At 35.5% G+C, this 10,000-nt stretch overlaps 1 long non-coding RNA gene across 2 annotated transcripts in view; it reads left to right on the top strand.

Annotated features, from left to right (window-relative positions):
- The window catches only part of LOC128248526 (uncharacterized), a 38,758-nt gene that overhangs the window by 2,065 nt on the left and 26,693 nt on the right, over positions 1-10,000 (top strand). The gene's annotated exons all lie outside the window — the stretch shown is intronic.

The following is a 10,000-nucleotide window of genomic DNA, read 5'->3' as shown; positions in this document are numbered from 1 at the left end:
ACCCTATATATGTATATATATATATATATATATATATATATATATATATATATATATATATATATATATATATATGACGATGTGTCAGCACGAAACAGTATGTAAGTATAAGCAGAATTAGGTAATATTTCATCTGCTGAAAGGCATACACTGCAGTTACATCATTGCAGTGGAGAAAAAGATCTCTCTTATGTTAAAAAGGTTTGAAGACACCCGGTTCCTTCAGTGTCGCCATCTATTAGAAATGCCAGACATCGATATTTCGACTATTTTGACACTTGTCAATGTGATGTACCGAAGAGAGGCAACACTGAACGAACTTAATAAAAATGCAACTTTATATATAATTCAGTCAATACGTTGAGTGATTTCCGCCAGTAGATTGCCCAACCGAGGTTAAATATTGAAACGTCAGTGCAAAGCAGACAGTAAGTATAAGCAAAATTATGCAAGCAGGCCAACATTTCCCGTGATCAGAAGGTGGAGAGTTGGGTTGCGTTGCCGAGTTAATCATTTACAGGTGAGTAGACAAGAACACCTCAAATATAGATTCTTTTTTAAGAACACAATGCGCCGTTCTATCTATCTATCTATCTATCTATCTATCTATCTATCTATCTATCTATCTATCTATCTATCTATCTGCCTGCCTGCCTGCCTGCCTGCCTGTCTGTCTGTCTATTTACAGATATATGTATCTCTACTAAACTATGTAACTATTTATCAATATCTTCTACATATATTATATACATACATACATACATACATATATATATATATATATATATATATATATATATATATATATATATACATATATATATATATATGTATGTATGTATATGTATTACATAATTACATGCATGAATAACTGTGCATAAATATAAATATACCCATGTGCATATGTGTGTATGTGTATAAATGTATATAGATATTTCTACACGTATGCGTGATTCTGGTGGTGTACGTATATCCAGAACGAGAAGTCAATAACAGGGAAAAGATGAATAACAGGCAAGGAAAAGCGAGGAAGAGGAAACATTAAGCATATCACAGGGGAAGATATGAGAAAAGATGAAAGTTTCTAAATTATAGAGATGGCGTTCAGCAGATTTTCTTTCGAAGTGAATGTATTTGAAAGAAATATATAAGATGGAAAAGTGAAGAGCTGAACTTTTCTATACGTGTGGAAAAGATGTATAGGGAAAGAATATAACATAGATATTGGAGGTAGAGATTAAAAGGTGTGAAACAATGGCGGTGAACTGAAAATGTAAATGTGTCATGTTGGAAGAACCAATTGGGAAAATTGAGAAATTTGGTGAATGCGGATATAGTTCTAAAAACTTCTTATTGAAATCAAAATAAAATAGCTTAACCTACTGGTGTGCATACATACATACATGAATACATACACACACACACATATACACACACACATAAGGATATATATATATATATATATATATATATACATATATAAGCTCATACATTTATGTATATTTCTATATGCACATGTCTATATATATGTGTCATATATAGATATACATATATGCATACATGTATGTATACATGTGTTTATGTATATGTATATATATGTGTATGTATATTTCTGTTTCTGTGAATATATATATATATCCATATATACATTCATCATACATATGCATGTGTGTGCATTGTGTGTTGTGTGTTGTGCTTGTTGTGTGTGCGTGTGTGCTTGTGTGTGTGTGTGCTTGTGTGTGTGTGTGTGTGCTTGTGTGTGCGTATGTGTGTGTGTATGTGTGCGTGTATGTGTGTGTGTGTATGCGTGTGTGTATGTGTGTGTGTGTGTGTGTGTGTGTGTGTGTGTGTATGTGTGTGTGTGTGTGTGTGTGTGTGTGTGTGTGTGTGTGTGTGTGTGTGTGTGTGTGTGTATTAATCTTAGTTTCGTTCTCTGCTGTTGTATATCTTGACTTCTTGACTTCAGTAAGGCGTTCGGCAATGTAGATCACAATATCCTCTTATCGAAATTGTCAAATGATGGAATCCATGGAAAACTACTACTCTCGTTTAAGTATTTCTTGGCGAACAGAACATACATAACCTGATGTTCATCGGTGTAATCCACTCAAGGCCCTCAAATGTTACCCGTGGTGTTCTGCAGTAGACTCTTTTGATCTAGCTTCTCTTTATAGCCTATACAAACGACAACTGATGTACTACCAAACGCAAGAAAATGAAAATATGCACAAATGACTAAGCTCCATAAAATTATGAAAGAAGAAGGAGACCAAACTAAACCCCAGTCTGCTCTTCATGCTGCACGTCAATGGGTAGCAAGGACAAAACGCTGTGAAATGAGGGAACGTGTGAACTCGTGCACCATTCTAAGAAGACTGTCCTTCAAAAACCGTATTCCTTTTATTCAGAGGAACTTCTCACAGTATTAAATAATATTAGTAACTTAGGAGTGATTGTTCACACCAGCTGGAGTACCCACATCGACAAAAACCATATGTCTCACAGAATGAGCTTCTGTATCTTCAGAACTTTGTGGTCCAGAGAGGAAGATGTCATTATTCATCTACCCTCCTCCTTTGTACAGCCACACCTAGGGTACTGCTGCCCTCTGTAGTCTCCTCACACCAAAGAAAATATTACGGGAATAGTATCGTTCCCGAGGACATTCTATAAAGACTAAAGGGCATGTGTGATCTTGATTATTGAGACTGCCCTAAAACATATGCTGATCTACTGCCACAGCACTAATCTTACCATCCTTTCTTCACAGGTTCTTACATACAGATTTAAAGATATTTGGAGTTCTGCTTCTCCCAGTTTAACTTCCTACTACGTCTATCGAGGCCACACCGACTGAACAGTCTTACCTCCGGTATATCTATATATCCGGTAGAGCATTCTCCGGGAGACCATCTTTAAGAAAAGCTAATAGTTGTCTCACTCCCAGTTCATCGAATACTAACCTGAAATTTCTAAATCCTTGCATTTCCACGTGATAATCATTAACACTGTATTATGTGAATCTATCCTTTTCACAGATTTTCGAGCAATTCTGTTAAACTTAAAATGCTTAACGGATTTTGTCGCCAATTAGGCGTCTATAACACAGGCTGTACTGGTGTAGGTTATATGACACACACACACTCACACACTCACGCGCTCGCGCACACGCACACACACACACACACACACAGAGTTGTCAAGGCTAGTGAAGGTTGTAATATAGTTAATTTGTAGCAGTAAAACATAAACCAAATGACTCGGTTGGAACATTAAAGGCGGCGAGATGGCAGAAACGTTAGCAAGCCGGGCGAAATGCTTAGCGGTATTTCGTCTACCGTTACGTTCTGAGTTCAAATTCCGCTTAGGTCGACTTTGCCTGTCATCCTTTCGGGGTCGATTAAATAAGTACCAGTTAATCACTGGGGTCGATGTAATCGACTTAATCCTCTTGTCTGTCCTTGTTTGTCCCCTCTATGTTTAGACCTTTGTGGGCAATAAAGAAATAGATATTAGACCTTATATCTCGATCGTTATTTCAGTGAGCCATTTCCACATAATTTTTGAAATTTTCTGAAAGCTTTTAGAAATTCTCTAAAGAGCATCGAATATTCGTTCGTTAGTAACAGTTTTCTTCCTTAAAATGTATCTTCACAAAAACATGAAAACGCTATGTGAACAGCTACATTTCTTGAAGTAAATTGTTGTAAAGCTTACATCCTCTAAAAACTGTACGCTGTTTCCTAACCACATATCTTCATTACTTACAAGTAGAAAACCTATTCTTCCGTTAAAATTTTAAATATCATGTCATGATATTCAATTTAAAGTGTCTGATCAGCCGTTTCCTTTGTATAGTTACCAAATTTATCATTCTTTATACTCTTGCCCTTTTCTTTTTCTTCCTACATCTTATTTTCTTTCTCCCTTTCTCTCTCAATCCCTCCATGCTTCATATATACTCTTCAAAGATAACAGCAACGAATGCATGAATGCCCGTTATTCTAATCATATTCTTTATATGATTCTTTTTCCCTGTATTACTCTATTTTGTTCCCATCTCTTTGTCCTTAGTTTTCTCTTCTTTAAACCTTTTCTCTCTCATTTTCTGTATTCTTTTATCTTTTCTAATTTCCGTTTATACATTTTAATTTGTGCTTTATTCATTATCTCGCTCTCTGTCTTCTTCCTTTCCTACCTGCCTGCTTCCCACTTATCGCTGAGGTTTCTGAGATCTCACTCTTAATATTTCATTAAGAAATTGTCGTTCCATTATTCGAACATTGAATTTCAAGTTTTAAATATTTAAATGTGCTTAAATATAAAATGTTGAATATTTATGAACCTCGTTTTGACATATTTATATCTAAATATGCTTGTATTGAGGAAAACTGTAGAGAAGAGGACAGATAAACGAATGCAAAATTTGTTAACCCTACCTTTTCATGTGTATACTATTCCCTGACATAGCTTCACCGACGGCAATAAAGCGAAATTTGAATTTGAATTTTTTATCCGTTTAAGACACATGCTTTTAATATAAAATGTATTTTGTCCAAATACAAATGCTCTTTGATAGAATTAGAAATTCATTAAATTTACCCTATTTTCAATTACAGAAAATCAGATCTTATATTAAACACTTTTTGATTAGCTAAGTTAAATCTTTCAAAAATATAACAGTTATAACTTTAGAAAGAAACAGTTTGTTATACCTACCCTTTGGACCGTCAGTACATATCAGGCTCCCCCACTTCATTAATTATTCTGCTGATTAACTCTAAAATAATCGTCTGTCGTTGTTGTGCATATCTATGTGATCATTTCCGTCGATGGACCTGTATACATTCGATCAACAAGTATTACTGGTGATCTGCATATGGCAAGCTGTAGTAAACTGTTGAACTCTTGTATTGCAGCATCTAGTTGATCAGTGCATGCACCATCTCATTATTTACGGTTCTTTTTACATTTTCAATGCTCATTATTACTCTTCTGTCGTGAATCGTATACATTTTGTGGCAGACACGGAGAGCAGAAACAAAGCTTGCAACAAATATCTATCTCAGCTGGTCTGCAAATTTACGATCACTTGCCATTGTCGATCATTTTCAAGGAGATATATGGTTTGCAATATGAAAATCCTTATCAGATTAAATTGCTGAACATATGTCCTGTAAATTTGTTGGAACGGCACTATGCTGAAGCAACAGTCTCAGAGTACCGTACCCATTTAAATGATGGATAGTTAATACTCTGCGAACATCGTCTGGCATTCCTTCAGGTTATCTTTGCTTCCCTTATTGAAACCACGCGAGGACTGCTACCCATAATGTTCCAGTAATCTGCCGAATAGGTTATTTTGGGGCTGCTAGGTTTTCAGTATTTTTATCAACATAAGCTACCAGTACAGTTAATTGGACATGTTGAAGGGCATCTTCTGTATGTACGCATATATATACATATATATATATATATGCTTACATACATACATGCATATATAAATATATATATATATGTATACACACCTATATATATATATATATATCGCAACCCAAAATTTTAGAAAATTAAATAAGTAAGTGAATGGTAACTTTACCGTTGAGTGTGCTAAATAATAAGGAACTAAAAGAGAATGACTCACCTCAGACACAACAAAATATACTTCAACACACGAACTCACATAAAGAATATTGCAAATCATATATTAAACAAGTATATGTATATATATATATATATATATATATATATATACATATATATATACAGACACACATATGCATATACATAACTCTCAAGTGTGTGTCCTTTGTACAAGTATTGAGGGGTGTGGTTTGCGGTTTTACCTCGTTTAGTTTATTTCTATTTTTATCTTAGTTTACCATACTAATATATTCGTTCTTATTCACTGATTTTCTTGACATAAGAAACAATGCCATTTCCGTGATGACAATCAACAATTAACCACCATTGTACGTTTGATGTGTCTATTGCTTTTGTGTGGAATAACTTATATATTTTTTTTTCATTGGACAAATAACTGTAAAATCTGTAGAATTTGTTACTGATATGTAGTGTGGCGCAAGAGATATTTAATTCTCTGTAAGGACTTAATAACTAAATTCTGTTTATTATGCGTGTGTCGAAATGAGAACATGTTTACGTATTGCTTGCTGAAACTTTTGTCGCTCATGCTGGTGTATAACCTAGTAAATTATCTTTCAAGTGGATCTGCGACAGTCGCTTGGTAAAAAGCAAGGAATGCGCTTTGTATACCTTGCATATTAAAGTTAAATATTCCTTTCATATGACAGGAACAGACGTCGCGCAGCTTTAGATGAAGGGCTTATTTTATGTAGCTTAAAAAGGAATTTGTTTCTAAGATCATTAGCTGTTTACGTGATCTGAAGCTAAGCTAATGTTTGTATGAGGACGTGTAGTACGAATTGTTTGGTATTTATAACCTGCGTTAATATACTCCATGCTAATAATGCAACGATAGCTAAGTTTTCCTAGCTAAACATATTGTGTCCTATCAGTAAACATTTCGAGAGGAAATTTAGCAACATCTAAAAGAAGTTGAGATGAATAAACTTTAGCACGCTAGACGTTTAAGAGTATGTATTTACTATTTAATGTTCTCTAATTCGGCGAGCTGGCACATTCTGTACAGCGATGCACAAACTGCTTAGCGGCATTTCGTCTCTGTGTTCTGTGATCAAATTACACAAAGGTCGATTTGCCCTTCTTCCTTTCGGATTCGATAAAATAAGTACGACATGAGTACGGGGGTCAATTTAATCGATTTACCTCCTGCCTCGAAACTGCTGTTCTTGTACCAACATTTGAAATCAATATTTACTGTACTCACTATATTGAGCAGTCGTTTCAAGTCTTTGTGATAGTTCCATGTCCATAATTACAGTTATTAAATCCACTGATAATATATAAACCCACCTACCCGATAATGTATTAATCCACCTAACCGAAAATGTATACGTATGTTTTGAACATTCTGTGAGAGATATTCTTCCGATGGTTGTTTAAACCGACTGGGTATAAAAGCACCTCTCTTCATCGCATCATCCGTTATCTTGAGAAATGTATTGAACGGTACTATAGTGATAACATCATCATTTTGTCCTCAGAGTCACTTCAATTATTTTACGCCGTCTAATGAGGGATATAAATCTGGAAACAGGATATGCCGTACAAGAAGACGTGCACAAGAAGCGATCATGTATGATGGAGACATTCGCTCATACCGTTCACATCGCCAGTGTTATAAACTTGATGTTATAGTTTAAAAATATAAAGGCATTTGTTGACGAAAAATACAGCGTTAATACTAATTATGTCCTGTGGGGTTGTATATTTTATGTCTATAACAATATCAATCTTTTCCCTATCTCTACCCGTAGACTCAATCACACACTCAAATCAATATATATATATATTCAAACGTCAGAAGCGCATTCATTCCAATTAAGGAAGCTGATACTAATGTTATTCACGAGAGAAAATGTTGCTATTATGCGAAAATTCTTTTGGGGTTTAAGGGAGTAGCTAAGTATTATTTGACATAGCCATGCCACGTTGTAATAAGGGGTGCGATTTCTTAAATAACATAATTGTATGCTATGTTTCTTTAGAATTTGTGTTCTACTCATATTGCTACTCACCTTCAGGATGCGACATTCAATTTGCAACGTATGATTGGTCATACAATGGATACCTTTAGGAATGTGTTTATCAAAATATTCAAATGGCTACATTTAGAAATTACAGTTGAGACGTATCTACGTATTATCAATTTCTTTGATATAGCTTAAGATATATTTACTGGTAAATATCCCTTTTGTCGTAAATCGAATGGCGAATTGAAGTACATTAATATAAGATCAGCCACGCAAAAATAATGATAAAACCCCCCCAAAAAACTGCATCATCATCGTCTTTGTCATCAACGTCATTATCATCGACGTCGTCAGTGTCGTCGTCGTCGTCATCATCATCATCATCATCATTATCAGTGGGTGTATATGCATGAAGCCACATCACAAACAAGAGCGTAATGGCGCTGCTCATTATTGTGATGGCAAAATGAAAAACGATCGTCTTAAAGACACAGCGCGACATATGTCTACAGATGCCTTAATAATAATTGTAGCCATAACGTGGATGATGATCATAATTGATGACGACGACGACGACGACGACGACGACGATGATGATGATGACGATGACGATGACGACGAGAAAAAATACCACAAGGATCACACCTGTTCGCGCAAATAATATCCGTATACTGGGAAATATGTCTAGTCATTTTCAAATACTTATTCGATATTATTTATAAACCATTTATAAAAGTTACGGGGTGTTATAAGCTTCATACATCTCCCGATCGAAGAGTCAAATCTTTTCATATCCATGTAACAGTTACATTCAAGAGAACCCTGTCTAGCAATATACATCGTTCTAAAACTTTAGTTTACAGTAACCCCTCGACTATCGCGGGAGTTACGTTCCAAAAGGCTCCACCATAGGTGAAAATCCGCGAAGCAGAAACAGTACGGTACTGCATGATTTTTGTAACTTGTGTATATTTTATTATAAATGCAAGACAACAACACGGAAGAATCGACGTAAACTTAAAGAATAAACCCCGATAGGTGAACAGTGATGGGTGAACGGCGATATGGCGAGCGATTACTGTATAGCATTACGATTTCTCTTCCAGATGACATTAAATTAAAACGGTGCATAGGGACACAATGGACTCTTACTGGGAGAAGATTCTCTAAATATATATGTCTATGCATATATATTCGCATAAACGTATACGATCTTCTGTTCCTATCTATCTATCTATCTATCTATATATCTATCTATCTATCTATCTATCGCTAGCTATCAGTGGAGGCGTAATGGCCCAGTGGTTAGGGCAACGGACTTGCGGTTGTAGGATCGTGGTTTCCATTCCCAGACCGAGCGTTGTTAATGTTTATTGAGCGAAAACACCTAAAGCTCCACGAGGTTCTGGCAGTGGGGGTGTCGAACCCTGCTTTATTCTTTCACCATACCTTTCTCTCACTCTTTCTTCCTGTTTCTGTTGTAGTTGTATTCCAAAGGGACAACCTTGTCGCACTGTATGTTATGCTCAATCTCCCCCGGGAACTATATTAAGGATACCCATGTCTGTGGAGTGCTCAGCCACTTGCAGCTGATCGGATCAGCTGGAACCCTCGGCGTCGTAACCGACGAAGTACCACGTATTTATCCATCTACCTACCTATCCATCTATCAGTCTAACCATCATAAGCATGTATTATTCGTTCTTGAAAGAACACGTGTACATATATACAAGTGTGTGTCGATATAAAGGCGTGTGTATATAAGCAGAACGACTCAGTTTTACTCAAGATCTATTCACACACGATTACTCATCCTGTCCTTAACAGCTGGAATATCACTACCAAAAGATACGGTGGATTTGAAGAGCCAGGGCATTGCGGCTCTTGCACTTTGGATATTCTATCAATGTTATTGTTATTCATAATGATATATCCATTAAAAATCTGCTTGTAAGTCTTCGTTTGCTAATTAAATTTTGAAGAAAGTGTAATAATATAAAAGATGATTTATTTGAATATTGATGAATATTAAAACTAGCTGATTAAAGAGCTCACAATATTCAAACCTCACTAAAATCTGATAAAAACAAATTATATCGCTGTTGCGATCCTACATTCATCAAATGCGTAGATTCCCGATAGTGTATAAAAGTCTGGAGATACTTTCAATGTATTAAAGCAATGCGCTCTGGCTTATACGTATTTTGACGTAATTTCTTATTTCAATCATATAGTATATGTGCAATACATTTGCGTAAATGTTAGATCGTTCTCTCTGTATATGTGTGCAATTCTTAGCATCTGCATGTGTGTGTTTTCGTGCATGTTCCTATGCATTTAAATATGCTTGAATGGATGTTATT

The sequence above is a fragment of the Octopus bimaculoides genome, chromosome 8 (assembly GCF_046866305.1).
Source record: "Octopus bimaculoides isolate indiv1 chromosome 8, ASM4686630v1, whole genome shotgun sequence".
NCBI lineage: Eukaryota > Metazoa > Mollusca > Cephalopoda > Octopoda > Octopodidae > Octopus > Octopus bimaculoides.
Note: the sequence above shows the minus strand (reverse complement) of the source record. Positions and strands in the feature narration are given on the sequence as shown.